This window comes from Ambystoma mexicanum, chromosome 3p (genome assembly GCF_040938575.1).
Source record: "Ambystoma mexicanum isolate Mex_15411 chromosome 3p, UKY_AmexF1_1, whole genome shotgun sequence".
In the NCBI taxonomy this organism is placed as follows: domain Eukaryota; kingdom Metazoa; phylum Chordata; class Amphibia; order Caudata; family Ambystomatidae; genus Ambystoma; species Ambystoma mexicanum.
In genome coordinates, this window is record NC_090925.1 from 946,079,763 (window position 1) to 946,094,455 (window position 14,693).

Sequence of the window (14,693 nt, forward strand, 5' to 3'; positions counted from 1 at the left end):
CCATATGTGGGCCTGCCTACATGATGCATTCGATACCACAGCAAAGGCAAAATAAATATATGCAGTTGGAAGCCCGAAGCAAGGAACTCAACTTGGTATTGCAGAGGCTTCAAGAGTGAAGAGCATTCTGAGAAGTCTGCATTGCATAGTTCGACTTCGTCTGAAGGAGGGACTTTGATGTATACACAGTACAAATGTAAGGTGGAATCCAGCGTATTCCCTTTCTGAATAGAGATCACGTTAAACACTATTTGAGACAAACTTCAGCTGTTGCTGGTTACACCAAATTGGAAATCAAGCTATTTTCTGCATGGAGCCAGGCGATGCATGAAAGTATTAAAGTGGTGAAACATGGAATTACTTAATGCTGAGATAACATTTCACTAGTTAAAAATGCAAATTACTCCTAGAACGTACCCCTTACTACCAAAGAAACTAAACCTAACATGTGTTCTGCAGTAGGCCAATTAATGGTATTGAATCATGACAAAAAACGCATAATACATAGATTCATTCTGATTTCCATTGGCCAGTCAAATGGAAACATTTGTGACACATCTAACCTCAAACAACTGAGATATATTAAATGCAATGCTTCTGTTTCGGCGACCTTTGATGGAGAGTCGATCCACATTAAAAAAAAACAGGACTTTGTTAAATACTTTCTATCCAAAGGGTCAGTGAGTGATCCTCCACAAATCAAGTTGGCTTCCAGGTTGGAGTCAACATTAACAAATGTATGCTCAATAAATGACTTGTACCACAAAACAAGTGCAACTGCAACTGGTTTGATATCGAAATCATCACAGTGACATAAACATCTGTAAATACCCACTCAGCGCTGCTGAGTGGGCATTTACAGACTTTGGCTGGGCCTTGCCCACTCAGGCCCTACCCGGTCTATGCCTTTGACGCACACTGCTAAAGAATTGTTGATCCTGATGAAGGGATCATTTTCCTGAAAGGCGTAGAGCTAGTTTATTTGTTACTTTAAGCAAAATAATTGTTTTTGTATTAACAGAGACAATGACACATTTGCTGTGTTTTACCTATGATTTGCACTGTTATAATAATTAACACTCGATTGAGTAGCTTCAGTACATATTGCTTGCAAGGGATGGGAGTGTCCATCTCTGAAGGACACATGTTGCTTGCTTCACATTGGCAGCTTTGTGCCAGAGCTGCGTTCTTCTCCCTTGCACCCTCAATCTCGATAATTAATAATTCATGAATAACCCACCATTACGTTGTCCCAACCAAGCTGAGACAAGTTCCACAGCGCCTTTCGGCAGAAGCGAAGACAGTTCTTCCAGTAGGAGTGGTTCTGGAGGTTGTAAGGGTAGTTTTGGAATGGGGCGGTTGGGTGGGCTTTTCTAGCTGTAAGACCCCACTGTCCGAAGTCATTTACTGCCATGCCTTATTGAATAAACTAATCATGCTCCCCACAGGCAATTCGTGACGAGGTAATTAGGGCATGGGTTTTGGAGCCAGAAGTCCACAAGGGGCAGAAGCGGAATCTCTGACATTTGAGTGCCTCTAGATTATCTAAATAAACCCCTTGTGTCTGATTTGGAAGTGGGGACTGTTAGGCACGACTGTATGCAGTATCCTTTGGGTGCACTACAACAACACTGACCTCCTGGCAATAGGAACCCAACTTTTGGTATAAGTCTGTACTACACAGGTTGGTAGCGTGTTGAGCAGCCAGGCTTATCTCAAGATGGGTTAATGTGAGCCATAGGGGAGTTACAAAGAGGTTTACAGTAACAGGTATTCAAATAAACTCTTAACACAAGGTTTCTAGATTAAACAATTATTAATTTATATAATAGTCAGTTAGAGTAAGCCTTCTTCAGAAGGGGGCATTATCATATTAACACACAAATACACTCCAAAATACACACTCTTAATATTTCGAAATCAGTAGGTAACCTTTTGGGATGGACCACAGACACTACCTACACCCTCAGGTGACTTCAATAGTTAGGGTGCTGGGGACATTAATAGATCACTGTTGCATTTAAGAAACTGTACAGAGGAGCGTCAAAGAAAAGAGGTTTCAGAATAAGACATTCACACAATTAATTCTTAAGCCGGTAAGAACTTTCACAATAACCCCCCCACATGCAAAGGCAGTTAACCCCTTCGTGGAAGGAAGACAACACATCAGCAGAGGAGAGAAGAGTCATTCAGGGACCCAGGCCAGACAATGTTAATTTAGCAAAAGTCGAGGTGAACTGAAATCTTGCAAAGTTTTAGAAGTCTGGGTAGAAAAGAAAAAAAAAATCAAAGTAGGGCCACAAGCTGATTAGGCTTGTGAAGTAAAGAAGCTGACAGCAACTCTACAGGTGCAACCAAGACAAGTTTCCAACGAGGACAAGTGAGGTTACACAACAAGAGGCAAGTTCTCTTAGACTCTACAGTACCTTTAGGTTGAAGAAAAGTGCAGCAGATGGCTTCTGTTCCTGTGCAGCTCTGCAGATCCTGGTGTTCCTGGGCCTCAGTCATGGGGACAAGAGGAAGGACTTCTGGGGACTCCTGTACTGCAATGCAATGGGACAGTCACCGACCGCAACCGTCAATTTTCAAACAAGTGGCACTTCGGTGTTTCAGCTCCTCGCAAATAGCATCACTGCTGTTTGAGATGGGCTTTCCTTGCATCTGGGGTCCAGCACTCTGTTGAGGTGGCTCAGGCTCGGTCAGTTCTGCTTCCTGGGAGTCAAAAGGATCTTCCTGGAGCTCTTGGCCAGCTTAAAAGCAACGCACATGATCTGGCATTCCTCTCCCTGGCTATTCGGTTCCAGCAGCAACTGCAGTGAAATTTCAACCAGCTCTGAGAGGATGTCCAGGGGGCTTGCTCTGGAGTGGATTGGTCCCACCAACTCAAGGGGAGAAGTCGTCCTTGCAGGGCTTCTCTAGTGGAAATGGAATTGGAGTTTCAGCACAGCAGCAGTGCTTCATCGGACAAACCAATGGTCCAGGAGTTGCAGCAGGCGTCCTCCAAGTTCTTCTTCAGATTCCTTCGTCCAGTGGTCGACTATGCCTTCCAAGACAAAAAGCCTTGTCTTTTATGCAGGTTTCTCTGATTCATTCCAGCCTAGCTGTCAGTCACCCAGCAGGATGGTTGTCCTTGCCGGACAGCCAGCCAACCAATCACCTAAGAGTGCATTCCTGTCTCCTAGGAGACTAAGCACAGGGAGTTTCGGGCACCTCCCTCGCTTCATGCCCCTGCGAGACACCCTGGAGACAGAGGCGGGGTTCACTCGTGAATCTCGCCAAAGACAAAACAAAGGGACCAAACATTGTTAGGCACACAGAATCTCTAGAAGTACCTTTCCACCAAAACATGGCGAAAAAAGAAGACCGGGGCCATTTTGACAAAAAAGGCACCCTTGGGTGCTATACTGAAGTTGCCAACACAGCCCGCCGTAAATGCACACCACGGTAGTTAAAAGTAACCACTGCCGCCAGCCATTCATCGAGGAAAGGGTAACAAAAATGTTACATGAGAGACTAGACAAAGGGAATACCAAGTACCCCCTCCATCACCCTATTGTAAGATAGTGTGGGCTGGGTCAGAACGTTACAAGTGTAAGTAAAGTCAATTTCACTTCACTGCTCTTGGAAACAGTAGTTTATCCAAGAGAAGGTATTTAAACCTTTGGTAAATCTGAAAGACTTCCCTGTTCCACTGCACTGAAGGTGCTGGGTGACAATGTAAAAGATGATGCCTATGGAGTTGGTTAGGACTCAACAACCAAAAGAAACAGTGTTCAAAATCACATTAAAATACACAGTGTGGGGAAAAACGGTCTCACTCTCTCCAGGTTAAACATTCAAGTCTTCAAAATCCAGAAAAGTTGCTGGGGGTCTCTAAGGGAGAGAGGAATAAGCACATTTCTGAGAATTCTCCCTTACAGGTACCATCATCAGAGTAGATCCTGATAGTGTCAGCTGACGCGCTGCATGCATAGATTCCTTGATTTTTTTGCAGGCTTTTATTAGTGTTTGTAATGAAAAGGTCCAAGCCATGGAATGGCGAGTCTTACTATTTTATTTGTTCATCTTGTGTAAAATTGGCTGTATGCATCCACAAATGCCTTCTCACTACAGTCGCTGTGCTTAGTCTGCCAATGCAACTCTTTTCCAAGATATTTCTGGCAGTGTCTGTGCCATCCTGTATCAACTGTGGAAAGAGTTATGGTGCATCCGATTCTGCAACTTCCAAGAGAGAAGAGCATCAAAGCATAGAGGTGGCATTCACTATTCTCAGGCCTAGGCTATCTGCTGCAAACACTTTACCTACCCAAGCAGAGTTTCTTGGATACCCTGTCAAGTGGTACTGATGGCAACATGTGGATATAGAACCTCTTGTGTAACTCGCCTGTCAGCCAAGGTGTGTACATTTAGGAAATGTGGACCTCAGAAGTCTGCTCTATGTTTTTGTCAATGTCTTTTTCAACCTTAGGTGAGGGTGTGTATGGTTCCCCCAAACAGTCTTTAAAACTTCTACCAAGTCCCATTAAAAGGAAGTACTGGGACCTTTGACTCTTGAGGTTTCAGGATGTCAGTGACACCGTGCTAGATTACCTTTTCAGATGAGGATATTGAATTAAGGGTGTCAACAGTCCTGGCTACCATCACCCTAAATGAGCCAGAATTCTGACCTAAAGCCACGATCGTTACAAAACCTTTTTTCAGAATAAAGTATGTATTGAACAAACTTGCTTCTTGAAGGTGTTTTCGGAGGTGTAAAAGGGAAACGAAATACTGGGTGTCTAAAGGATAGGCCACGATAGTCTTGAGAAGGAACAAGTTACTTACCTGTAACTGTTGTTCTCCAGCATGGGTCTGGCATAGATTCACATGCTCATGAATATTCCCAGTCAGGCCGGGAATCCTCGGTAAAGAAAAAATCAGTATCAGTTTTGTTTCTGATCTGTCTTTCTCAGTAGTAACCAATCACTGGTCTCTGGGTCATACTGCCCCCAGCCAATGACTGCCCTCTCCCTAAGCCCCGCCTCTGGCAGCCATCCTCAGATTTGGTAGCACGTGAAGTGGCAATATGACCAAGTGAAGAGCCGCAGAGGGGTAGGAGGGAGGGTTTGCATGTGAATCCATGTCAGACTCATGCTGGAGAACAACAGTTACAGGTAAGTAACTTGTTCCTTCTCCAGCATGTGGTCTGGCATGGATTCACATGCTCATGAATAAAGAATACATAGCAGTACACACATGCAAACACAGGAGGTGGCAAAGGCTCAACATTAAGCATTACATCAAAACTCAACATTAAGCATTTCTTACCTCCTCACCAGGCTCACCTTAAGCAAACAGGTTGCGCAGCAATGCTTGGCCGACCCTGGACTCCTCCCTGGAATCCCGGTCGACGCAGTAGAATCTTGTGAAAGTGTGCGTCGACCTCCATGTAGCAGCCCTGCAGATGCCCAGCAGGGGCACACCAGACAAGAACGCCGTGGTAGCAGCGATAGCTCTGGTCGAATGGGCTCTCGGACGGCCGGGCAACGGTCAGTTCACCAACCGATGACAGTGCTTGATGCAGCCGGAGAGCCATCTGGAAATGGAAGCCTTCGAGAGAGTCTTCCCTTGGTTCACAGGTCCAAAGTTCACAAACAGCTGTGATGTCCTCCGAAAACTCTTTGTTCGGTCCACGTAGAACTTCAGCGCTCTAGCTACATCCAGCGAGTGCAAAGTCCTCTCGGCCGGCGACTAAGGCGACGGGAAAAAGACTGGTAACACCAAGGGCTCGTTGAGATGGAAGTCCGACAGCACCTTCGGCGTGTCCTCACCACTACCCTCGTATTGTGAAAGGTCAGGTATGGAGGCTTGCAGGATAGCGCCTGGATCTCTCCCACGCGTCGTGCGGAGGTGATGGCCACCACGAACGCGGTTTTCCACGACAAACTTCAACGGGGCCGAATGCAACGGCTCGAATGGCAGAGCCATGAGCCTGGTTAGCACCACGTTGAGCTCCCACGCCGGGGCTGGTGCCTTCACCGGCGGGAATGATCGAAACAGTCCTTTCATAAATTCCTTAACCAGGCGATGAGACCACAGGGATGACCGCCCTGTAGTCCTGGTATATCGGAAAATCACTGCCGGGTGTATCTTGATTGAAGCGTGAGATAGTCCAGCTTTGGCTAGCGACAGTAGGTACGGCAACACTTGAGGGGCCGTAATCCGTAGAGGGTTAATCTTCTGTGCCCGGCACCAGATAGAGAACCTCTTCCACTTATGTCCGTAGCACTTGAGAGTTGAGGACGCCTTGGCCTTCGCAAGAACCTCTCTGCAGTCTGCCAGGATATCGTACCCACCAAACTCTAGTGCTGCAGGAGCCAGGCCTGCAAGTTCAGTGACTCTGGGTCGTGGTGAAGAATGGCGCCTCCTTCTCTGGAAAGAAGATATGCGTCCGTCGACAGCTTGACTGGTGGGGACGCTGACAAGTCCAGAAGGTCCGGGAACCAGATCTGTCTCGGCCACGCTGGTGCGACGAGGATCATTCTGCACCAGGTATTCTTGAGCTGGTTGATGAGTCGGAGCAGCAACGGCAACGGAGGGAACGCATATAGGAACAGGGCGTCCCAGGGGAACGAGAAAGCATCGCCCATGCTCCTCGGTTGGGGAAACCTGCTGGTGAACCTCTGGCACTTGGAGTTTGTCGCCGTCGTGAACAGGTCGATCTGGGGTTTGCCCCATCGCTGAAAGAGTCGGTCGACTTGTACCTGGTGTAGTTCCCACTGATAATATGTACCAAGAAGGAAGAGGGGTTCACATGTATGCAACCGGAGAGCAAATCGCCGGGATAAACTGCAATAAGCACAGGAATCAAGTCGGGGGATAGATCAGGTCAAGGAAAGTAAAATTTCATCAATCTTTAATGGACACATATTCAATTATATCGTACATAGTGCTGAAATGACAATAAAAGCAGCATAAAAACATACCATCAATACTCCACATTTCCTATTAAAGTGCATATAAGCTTGATAGTATTCCTAACATATTGGAATAAATACATTGGGAAAATTATAATGGTAGTTTGAATTAACTAGAGAAAACAAAAAGGAAAAATTATATATTCAAAAAGAAAAAACCAAAAAGAAAAAGAAAAAACAGAAAAAACAGAAAAACAAGGGCACTCATCCAGGCAAGACTGAACATTCAGTATCTCCTGCGAGGTGAACAAGTTGTCCCCTATTCAATCCAATAAATTGTTATGGGAAACAGACAAGTGTAGTCGCGTCGTAGCTTAATAGAACAGAAGCAATTACTTGTCTCCAATCTGACCATGATAGTCAACAACCAGTACCTCGTACAGCGACCGACCATTTCATGGGCTGTACTGGTATCATACACGGGTGGTTTCGACGACTAATTAGCACAGTCTAGGCAGTCTATCTCCTGCCCTAGCAGGAGAGAGAAGGCCTGACAGTCGTCTTCCTCAGGACAGGACAGATTAGATAATTTAGTAATACAATTTGAACATTTCATTTCTTCACATATCTCAAGGCACAAAGCACTTGGTTACAGGCAATATGGAAATAATTTTGAAATTCTTCCATGCAGACATTTATCTTCATGTAGATCTTCCGTAATTCACAACGATGAGATACTTCTCCATCTTAGTGATACTCAAAACTAACATTTGAAAAAAGATATACATCAAGGAAGGAAGAAAAGAGAAGGAACAATAGACAATTGGGCCTAATGAATGGTCTTTCTCTGTCAATGTCATCGGAGTCTTTTCCTTTCATTTCATTACTTTTCTCATAATTATTTTACTTTTCATTATTTTTTCACTTATCTTTTTTCTAATGACAGGACTATGACATCCATGTCATATGACAACCAGCAACTTTGGGTCTTTACCTCTGTCTCCCTCTCCTTGGGGCTTTCTTTTCTCTCCCGTCTATTCCTCTTGTATGCACTGTCCCTTTAAGGACGTGACTTTCTAGTCCGCGTCATGTGATCTTTGACGGCAGTCACATGGGACGTGGAGACGGTATTTTAGGCAATTTGAGTAGCTCCCTCTTTTGACTTCCGGGAACTAAGCCGAAGCCATTGGAGGTACTTACGCATTCAGCAGCAGTCAGTTGACTCTGACCTGCATAGCGGCTACAGCCTCATAGGAGGACTACATCGTGGATAGGTAAGAGTGGGAGGTTCTATTTAGTCTCTTTCGGCTTTCTTCTGTTGCTCATATGCTAGTCCTCTCCTTATTTTCTTTAACTCCGGGATGGGTTTCCCTTTTGCAGGATACGGACCGCATTGGGTCTCTAGATGGCCCTACCTTCTCGTGTCCTAGCGAATCCCGCATTGCACCTTTACAAGAATTCGGAGCTGTATTGTTTAGACTCACTCATATTTTGGAGGAGCCCCCCCTTTTTTCAATTTGAAGGTACGGGATGCACTTTTTTCTATAATTTTACATTGAACCGTTTGGTTGGCTTGCACTCTGCTTTTGAGCTCTTTGACCGACGGGATGATAGTGTGAGCTTGAAATGCCTTTAGGCTCCCTTTCCCGTACTGCCTGGCTGGATTGATTTAACTGCCTGGCTGGATTGACTTAACTGCATATTCACGGCATAATAGGCAGGGACGATCAGGCCCCTGGTTTTCTCCCTAAATTGATCGGGAGTTGCTCACCTCTAGTTCTTCCCTAGAACAGATTGTGGGGCTATCCCTGGAGTTAACATAGATGGGAATATGACTTTTAACTGCACGGATAGGGTCACGTATGGGGTTGCTAGATCAGGTCAAGGGAATATTTTAATGAGTGATTTTAATGTTTAAATAAAATATTGTCTATTGTTCTTATTAGTTCCTTCTCTTTTCTTCCTTCCTTGAATTATATCTTTTTTCAAATGTTAGTTTTGAGTATCACTAAGATGGAGAAGTATCTCATCATTGTGAATTACGGAAGATCTACATGAAGATAAATGTCTGCATGGAAGAATTTCAAAATTATTTCCATATTGCCTGTAACCAAGTGCTTTGTGCCTTGAGATATGTGAAGAAATGAAATGTTCAAATTGTATTACTAAATTATCTAATCTGTCCTGTCCTGAGGAAGACGACTGTCAGGCCTTCTCTCTCCTGCTAGGGCAGGAGATAGACTGCCTAGACTGTGCTAATTAGTCGTCGAAACCACCCGTGTATGATACCAGTACAGCCCATGAAATGGTTGGTCGCTGTACGAGGTACTGGTTGTTGACTATCATGGTCAGATTGGGGACAAGTAATTGCTTCTGTTCTATTAAGCTACGACGCGACTACACTTGTCTGTTTCCCATAACAATTTATTGGATTGAATAGGGGACAACTTGTTCACCTCGCAGGAGATACTGAATGTTCAGTCTTGCCTGGATGAGTGCCCTTGTTTTTCTGTTTTTTCTGTTTTTTCTTTTTCTTTTTGGTTTTTTCTTTTTGAATATATAAATTTTTCCTTTTTGTTTTCTCTAGTTAATTCAAACTACCATTATAATTTTCCCAGTGTATTTATTCCAATATGTTAGGAATACTATCAAGCTTATATGCACTTTAATAGGAAATGTGGAGTATTGATGGTATGTTTTTATGCTGCTTTTATTGTCATTTCAGCACTATGTACGATATAATTGAATATGTGTCCATTAAAGATTGATGAAATTTTACTTTCCTTGACCTGATCTATCCCCCGACTTGATTCCTGTGCTTATTGCAATTTATCCCGGCGATTTGCTCTCCGGTTGCATACATGTGAACCCCTCTTCCTTCTTGGTACATATTATTTTGGTTCTCCCCTGGGTTCATGTGGTCGGGGACGCCTATTCTTTGTTTTAATGTAGTTCCCACTGATGGCACGAGCACAGCTCTCTGCTAAGTGAGTCGGCAATGGTGTTTTTTATCCCTGCCAGATGAAACCGCACCAGAAACATCCCTTGAGCAACGGCCCAATGCCACAGATCCTGGGCTTCCTTGGCTGGGGACCTGGTTCCGCCCTGCTTCCGGATGTAAAACATTGTGGTGGCGTTATCGGTGAAGATCCTCACTACCTTGCCCTTGAGGGCCGGGAGAAAGGACCTGAGGGCCCAGAACACTGCCCGGAAGCTCCAGGATGTTGATGTGGAGCGGCTTCTCCTCAGGGAGCCAAAGGCCTCTCGCGTGAAGATCTCCGGGGTGCGCTCCCCACCCCTCCAGGGAGGCATCCGTCGTCACCGTCACCTGGTGGGCGGGGTCTGAAAATCTGTTCCTGCCGCCAGATGAGCACGGGTGCCCCACCACCAGATCGCTTGACGGAAGGTCTCGTTGAGAGGGATCCTGTCTTCGAAGCTGCCCATTGCTTGTATCCAATGAGCGTCGAGGAACTCCTGTAGAGGGCGCATCCGAAGCCTGCACAGGCGCACGAGATATATGCAAGAGGAAATCATCCCGAGGAGGGATTTGATGGACCTCACCTTGGCCATGTCCGTAGCCAGCAGACGCTGCACCTTGCCTAGGATGGCCTTTGTCCTTTCCTCTGACGGTGAGGCCAGACGCGCCACTGTGTCGAGCTTGGCTTGCAGAAACAGTGCGACTTGCGAGGGGACCAGGTGGGACTTGGGGAAGTTGATGGAGAACCCCAGGTCCGTGAGTAGCTGGATGGTCTTCGCTGTGTGTCCCACGGCAAGCTCCCTTGTCCTTGCGCGGATGAGCCAATCGTCCAGGTAGGGGTAGACGTGGATCCCCTGCAGGCGCAGCCGCACCGCCACTGGTGCTAGGCACTTGGTGAATACCCTGGGCGCCGACTTTAGTCCGAACGGGAGAGCCTTGAACTGGTAGTGCCGCCCTGGGACCAGGAACCTGAGGAACTTTCGGTGTCCTTTTAAAATAGGGATGTGAAAGTATGCATCCTCCAAATCCAACGACGACAGGAAATCGCCCTCCTCCAGCTGTCCCAGCACGTGCTGGAGGGTGACCATCCGGAACTTCTGTGCCTTGATGTACTTGGTCAGTCATCGCAGGTCCAGGATGGGTCGCCATCCTCCTGTCTTCTTTTTCACGAGAAAGTACCTTGAGTATACTCGGGAGACCCAGAGCCTCTTCGGGACAAGCTCGATGGCACCTTTTTTGAGCATCACCCTTACCTCCAATAGCAGTTGAGGCACGTGATTTTCCTTCCTGACCACGGGTTGAATGCGGGGGCACTTTTTTAGAAATTCGAGGGTGTGTCCCAGGGCCAGGGCATCCAGCACCCAACAGTCGGAGATGGACTCCACACACTGACGAACTTCGCCAGCCGGCCTCCCACCGGGGTGCACCACAGCCAGTTCAATCTTGCTTGGAGGACAACTTGCCGCCTTGGCCTCCCTGGCGATGACGGCGGCAGGGTCCACCCGACTTGCCTCGTCCTCTATAGGCTTCCTGCGACGAGGAGCGGCCCGTTTGGCGGTATGTAGAGGAGCCACTGCTGAATCCCTACGAGGCACCCGGCTTGCCTCCAGTGCTCCGAAAGGACGGCCTTCGTTGGCGGAGAACGCCTAGGGCCTTAGCTGTCTCTGTGTCCGCCTTGATGGCTTGGAGGGACTCATCCACTGTTTTCCCAAACAGATTGTTCCCGTCGAACGGCATGTCCAAAACCTTGGCTTGTACGTCCTGGCGGAAATCCGTCGCCTTGAGCCACCCTTGTCGTCTAAGGCAAACGCTGTTGCCTAGATGGCGGAAACCGGTGTCAGCAATGTCTGTTGCCACTGTTATGGCGTGGTCCGATGCCACTTCGCCTTCTTGCAAGATCTCCAGGGCCTCGGCCCTCTCGGTAGGAAGTCCAACAGGGGGGCGATCTTGTACCATAACTCCCTGTCGTAGCGGGCCACGCTCGTGAAGGCGTTGGCCGCCTTAATCGTTGTTGCCACCGATGAGATTACTCGTCCCATTGCGTCCAGCTTCTTTCCTTTGCCGTCCGGCAGGAAGTTGACATTGAGGCCGATGGCCCGCCGCTTTCTTCTTGGCCGCTGCCGAGACGACAGAGTCAGGGGTCAGTTGTGCCCTAAGGCACAAAGGGGCCACGTGGGGGACCCAGTACTTCTTCTCGTACCGATCCCTCTAGGCAGGCGTTTTAGACGGGTTCTTGGGAAGGGTGAGACCCTCGTCCCAGATGTCATCCAGCAGAGGCACGGCGAGGACTGTTTTCCTCTTGGCCTCGAGCCGTTGGTAAAGGAAACCTTCCTTCTCTTCGGGGCAGAGCTGAAAAAGCTCGGATGCCCTGGCGATCATTGCATGGAAAGATCCGATCTCGTCGGGCAGGGAGGCCCGGGCTGGGGGCGATGGGAGATGGGAGATCCGTCCCGTCGTCACCGCCGCCGTCGTCGGTACCCGTCGTGGCCGTGTCCGTTCCCGTGTCATCCCCAGGGACGTGGGCAAAGGTTGAGTAGGCCGCGAGGGCTGAAAAGGCGGGGCTGGATGGATCCGTCTTCTCTTGTTTGGGGGCTTCCCGTCGGGCCTAGCTCTGGCTCCTCCGTCGAGCCTGGTTCCGGTTCCTCCGTCGGTGGTAAGGGCAATCTCGTCCTCATCTCCGAACATAAAGATTGTATTGCCAACAAAATGGCCCCCAAGTTGTCCTGCGGATCCAGAAGCGAAGGGTGACTAGGACCCTCGCCGGTGCCGCCGTTGCTCTCGTCGTCCTCTTCATGGGGATCCCTCCCATGGGAACGGGCCTCGTCGAGGCCCTCTAAGACTTCTACCATCTCCTCCTTGGATGCTGTGCCTGTGTCCTCAATGGCCACCCCCCGCCCTTTTCCGCCAGGGACTTTACAGGGGTCTTTTCAATGGTCTGAAAGAGGCTTCCCTCCGCGGAGACAGGGAGACTCTGGGCCCCGAGGTCACCTCCTCTGGTGTAGCCTCCACAGGCTGCGCCAGGGCCGCCGCGACTTCCTCGATAGAGGCCTTGGCCGGGTGAATTAAGGCCTTTACTACCTTCTGTGGGGCTGTGGCCTTCACCTTGGGGGAAGGGTTACTGCCTCGCTCCCCCTCGGCTGGATCCTTCGAGCTCGACCGGGGCCTCTCCAGAAGCTTCGCCGGGTTCTCGGCCTTCCTCTTCCCTGAGCCAGAGCGTTGGCTCGTGGTTGATGCCGCTTGGGAGTATGCGCCCTACCTGGCAGCCGAGGAGCACGACCGTTCTTCGGCGCTCCCAGTGCCCGCGGACTCGCGGTGCTTTGCCTTCTGTTGGGCCCCCGTCGCCAGGGCGCACTCACAGGACTTAGAAGACTGCTCGGATTTCTTCTTCTCACCTGACGGGCTCTTTCCTTCCAGCCAGTTGGAGAGACGAAGGTGTCGGTCCTTGATGGTCCGTTCCGACATGTTCCTGCAAAACGCACAGTCCTTCTCCACGTGCGTTTTGACATTGCGAGTGCTCATCCTCCTTGAACACATTCTGCAGCTGGCATCCAGGGCAAACCCTGAACAGCTTTCCGGGCATCAAGCTTCCTTTCCCCTGGGCCATGTTCGGGTAGGCCGCAGAAACTCCTGGACTCCTTCAAGAAGCGTAACTTGACGAAATCTTCACCCTTGAGGTGCGTAGAAAAATCCGACACGGATCCCCGTTAATCGGATGTAGAGACGGTGGAGCTTGAGGCTCTATTTGACCGAAAAATGAGAAATTCTCTTTGAAAAAAAAGTACGAAAACGCAGCAAAAGCTCGAGAGCTAAACGCGAGGACTCCCAACACTTGAGCGTGCAGTAAAAATCTGAGGATGGCTGCCAGAGGCGGGGCTTAGGGAGAGGGCTGTCATTGGCTGGGGGCAGTATGACCCAGAGACCAGTGATTGTTTACTACTAAGAAAGAGATCAGAAACAAAACGGATACTGATTTTTTCTTTACCGAGGATTCCCGGCCTGACGACAGGGAACATTCATGAGCATGTGAATCCATGCCAGACCCCATGCTGGAGAAATTTGAAAACCTGGAGGGGCTTCTTCCTTCTGCTCTACAAAGACCTCCCAAAAAGCTTCCAATTTAGCAATTCATGAAACATCTACAAGAAGCTGTCAGGCTCTGATGCTTCTGAATTAGGCTATTGTAGAAGTCTTCTCTGTACCAAAGTAAGTCTTGTCAGACTCAATTTGCGTAGACAAGGGCTTAACAGATATACCTTTCTTCAACATCTAAACCATAGGCAGCCAGGGAAGACACCAGTGTCTTAGACGAGTTTGCTTTTTCTTTTTCACCTGGGCCCGAGTTGGCTATGGATTTTCCTCTCCAGAAGACTGTTTTCTACACACTTTCCAGGGCCTGCTCGAATATTTTTTGCATGGATTCCTCCTTAGAAGTTGTCATTGGAAATTCAGGGTCATTGACTTCAAAAAGCGCCTTTTTTAAATTTATTAAGCACCGCAGCCTGCAGGCATCAGAATGCATCACATAGACACACTATTACAACAGAGTCTTGTAGGGTAGGACTACCATGTGCGAAAACAAACTGCATCCAGTGTTGGCAGCGCCTTCTATTTCTTCTTTTCCTCTGAATTGTAGTGATGGTTGGAGGAGTCTCGGCTCGTAGTGATTTCCTCCGAGTAGCGATCTTGGATTTTATAGGGCTCATCCTTGAAAAAGGCATAAAAAGCCCAGTCGCTAGTCGTTCCTCAACCGCTTTCATCATCTGGCAGGACCAGCACTCTATCGTGATCTTGCCGCAAACAGAAAAGACAGGAGTGGGTCA

The 14,693-nt window shown here is 48.2% G+C and overlaps 1 protein-coding gene across 5 annotated transcripts in view; it reads right to left on the reverse strand.

The window, feature by feature from the left end:
* The window catches only part of NDRG3 (NDRG family member 3), a 1,445,730-nt gene that overhangs the window by 1,255,823 nt on the left and 175,214 nt on the right, over window positions 1-14,693 (reverse strand). The window lies entirely within an intron of this gene.